General features: G+C 38.9%; 1 non-coding gene across 1 annotated transcript; it reads left to right on the top strand.

Moving 5' to 3' along the window:
• Positions 1-3,256: 3,256 nt before the first annotated feature.
• LOC136053374 (U6 spliceosomal RNA) lies at positions 3,257-3,359 on the top strand. The gene has a single exon (XR_010622635.1). It is a non-coding gene; the product is annotated as a U6 spliceosomal RNA (small nuclear RNA).
• The last annotated feature ends 506 nt before the right edge of the window (positions 3,360-3,865 follow it).

The following is a 3,865-nucleotide window of genomic DNA, read 5'->3' as shown; positions in this document are numbered from 1 at the left end:
CCGAGCTCGTCCTATACACTTCTCCTCAGGAATTTGTATAGAGCAATGAGGTCACCTGCTGGGCTCCTTTTCTCCAGACTAGACAAACCAAGAGTCTTCAGGCTTACCTAATAGAACATGCCTTCCTTTTACCTGTTCTGTTGCCTTCTGTGTGCATTAAACACCCTTTATATATTGTGGAACCCAGAACCACGCACCATGTTCAAGGGGAGGCTGCATCAACAACAAGGAAATCACCTCTTTTGATCAGCTGGCTGTACTGTGTTTAATGCACTCCAACACGTGGTTTGCCTTTTGGTTGTGTGGGCACACTGCTGGCTCACACTGAGCCTATTGCCACCAGCACTCCCACATCCCTTTCTGCGTAGCTACTTTCCAGTCACTCATCTCCCAGTTTGTACATGTGTTTGTCATTACTCCATCTCAGGTGCAGAACCCAGCAATTTCTTTTGCTGAATATAATTCTGCTGCCAATGACCCAATGCTCCAACCTACCTATAATGCTCTGCAAAGCCTCATCGTTCCAGGAAGCTAACAGCATCTCATAGTTTGCAAACCTGCTGAGGTTTCATTCCACTCCTGTATCCAGAACACTGATAAAAATGCTTAACAGGATTAGCCTCAAAACTGAGAAATGAGGAACACTGGTAGATAATGGCCACCAGTCTGATATAGCACAATTTGCTACAACCTTTTGAGTTCTATTATCAAGGCATTACATTGCCTAGTATAGCACAAACCTGATCGTCTTACCTGTCTGTTGGACTTTCTGTCCAGAAAGATGCTGTGAGAGATGTTTATCAAAGACCTTTCTAAAATATAGAATTATATCCACTGACTTCCTTCAGATACTAAGTAAGTAGCCCTATTGTAGAGGGAGATCAAATTACTTAGGCAGAACCTTACCTTGATGAGCCCATGTTGATTGTGTCTGACCATAGCTTTGTTCTTTTACTGCCCTACAACATCCTCTAGGGCAATCTTTCCCATAACTTGTCCTGGGACTGTGGTTAAACTAACAGATCTGTGCTTTCTTTGGTCTTCCACCCTAGCTGGAGATGGGTATAACACTGGCTATCTGTGAACATACTGGTATGTTCTTTTACTTACTTCTTCTAATGGCATTGAAATATGTATTTCTTCACTACATCTGAATTAATTAAATCTTTTCAAATATAAGTGATATTCTGCAATTTCCAGTGAGATTGAGAAAAATTTTGCATGGGTGTTCTATCAAAAATCGGGACTTATTTACAATCATTTCTTCCCTGTCAGTTGAAACAGAAATTTTAGAATAAAATTTATTTTCAAAAGAATCTCTGCTTTCTCAGCATAACCCCAGAATGTGTCAGTTTGCTACACAGTAAACACCTGTGACTTTCTGGGGTTAGTGGAGATATTTATGTCTTCGCTGTTCTTTTTATTTTGATGAATAATGAAAATATACTTTTTAAAGCATTAGAACTAAGATGTGACCCCTCTTCCAAAGAATTTACAGAACAGAGCACAAATACATAGTCATATTAGAATACAACATAAAGATTGTATTTATTTATTTATTTGTTTAATCTTCCTACTGGAGGCAAAGCTTGTGTCAAATAGAAAACAGCCAAAATATGCTGCTACTGACAGTGTTTAAGGCTGTTATCCAGAGTTTGGACATAAAATTTTATTCTACAATTCTTTTGAAACAGTGAATTAACCAGTCTCCTGTACAGGAAAGCAAATGATGGCAGCCTCATTGTTCCAGAACTGGAGATTTCCCAGGGCCAGGATGTTTACCACCAAATAGACAGAGCACATTGCCTGTGTGCTATACAGCAGTAAGAAGAGTTCTGTCAGAGATGAGCAGGCAGGCCCCCTGCTCTAGTGAGAAGACATCAAGTGCTATAACAAAGGCCTTCCCTGTAGAACCATACAAACAATAAATTAATATGTGGTCTCTATGAGTCAATATACTCATTTAAAAATTAGCGATTGAAATTACACATTACATTCTCACCTTGAAGGAGATATTTTAGTCTAAATCTTGATGAAGTATCCCTTGGATTAGTCCAAGCAGAACAAATGTTTAAAACTACTCTCAACACCATAACCAGGGGGAATGGCCTCACTTGAAGCCTCTAGCAGAAAGCCCCAGGAGAGATTTGAGGTTTACCCCTAGAGTTTTGAAGATGAAGACACAGAGAATGCTAGTTATACATTATAATGCTAGTTATTCCTATAATAGCTTTTTGGTATGGTCTGTGACATAGACAGAAAAGAACATCTTATAAATAAATATAAGATAAATTATTTATTTTATTCTAAAAAACTGTATTTTTTATTTTTTTTAGTTAATTGTAATTGGACTTCAAAGTGACATAGTTGAAGTTCACTTCAATTTAGGACATATGCAGGGTTATATAACAACTTTTTTTTTTTACAAGAGAATATAAAGAAAGGACAACATCGAATTCAAACATGGTTACAGAGAAAATAAACAGTTTAGATTTAAAGTTAAAATTTTTCATTGTGTATCAAACTACAAGTCCTGTTATCAGTTTCGTTTGGGCAGAACATCCTGTATGCATGAAGCCAAATTATTATGATCCACATATGACATCATTAGATCTTTTTGCCACTTCAGTAGGTTACTGGGCATAAGAATACTTCTAAGAATACTTGTGAAAGTAATTTATGTTTAATTATGGAAATAGTAACAACATGTTCTATAATTTCTTGCATGCTTTGTATACTTTAGAGTAGAATTATAACCCATCATGTCATTAAGACTGCTTTAGTGTACAAAATTGAAGATGCTTTAAAGGGCTTAGCTGAAGTTTCAAGCTGAAAGTCAGAAAAACATGAATGAGGATGCTCATGGATCACAGAATCACAGAATCATGACAGAATAGTAGAGGTTGGAAGGGGTCAACAAGTCTAACTCACTTGCTAAAGTAAGTATTCAGATCAGCCTTGAACATCTCCAGTGAAGGATACTCCACAACCTCTCTGGGCAGCCTATTCCAAAGCATGGTCTCTCACAGTAAAGAAGATTTTCTTGTGATAGTGTGGAACTTCCTGTGTTCCGGTTTCTTACCACTGCCGCTTGTTCTATAGCTGTACACTATATAAAAGAGTATACCCCCATAAACTTGACTTCCACACCTTAGACATTTATAAAGCTATGAGATCACCTCTCAGACTTTTCTTCTTCAGATGAAACAGACCCTCAGCCTTTCCTCTAAAGTGTTGTTCCAGGTTCTATCTGAGTTTGCTTTGGCAGCATGTATACTGAAACTGGGGCAATATGGACAAGATAAACATGTTTCCTGCACAAGGATGACATGCAAATCTGTGAAGCATTCCATATTTTCATTTTTATTTTTCTTTTACTGGAGAAACTGGCAGCCAACGGCTTGGATAGGTACACTCTTTGATAGACAAACAACTGTTTGGAGGGCCAGGCCCATAGAGTAGTGGTGAGTGGTGTTAAATCCAGCTGGTGGCCACTCATGAGTAGTATTCCCCAGAGGTCGGTAATGGGGTCTGTCCTGTTCAATATCTTTATTGATGACCTGGATGAGTGGACTGTGTGTACCTACAGTAAGTTTACAGATGACATCAAGCTGGGAGGAAATGTCAACCTGCACAAGGGTAGGTAGGAAGGCCCTTCAGAGAGATCTGGACAGACTGAATTGCTGGACTGAGGTGAATGGAATGAAGTTTTACATGACCAAGTGTCAGATCCTGCACTTTCAGCCACAACTTCAGGCAATGCTACAGACTTGGAGCAGAGTGTCTGGAAGACTGTGTGGATGAAAAGAACCTGCGGGTATTGGTCAACTCTTGGCTGAACAGCCAGCAACATGCCCAGGTAGCC

The sequence above is a fragment of the Cyrtonyx montezumae genome, unplaced genomic scaffold (genome assembly GCF_038088225.1).
Source record: "Cyrtonyx montezumae isolate F1298 unplaced genomic scaffold, pur_monq_1.0 scaffold_3, whole genome shotgun sequence".
In the NCBI taxonomy this organism is placed as follows: domain Eukaryota; kingdom Metazoa; phylum Chordata; class Aves; order Galliformes; family Odontophoridae; genus Cyrtonyx; species Cyrtonyx montezumae.
Note: the sequence above shows the minus strand (reverse complement) of the source record. Positions and strands in the feature narration are given on the sequence as shown.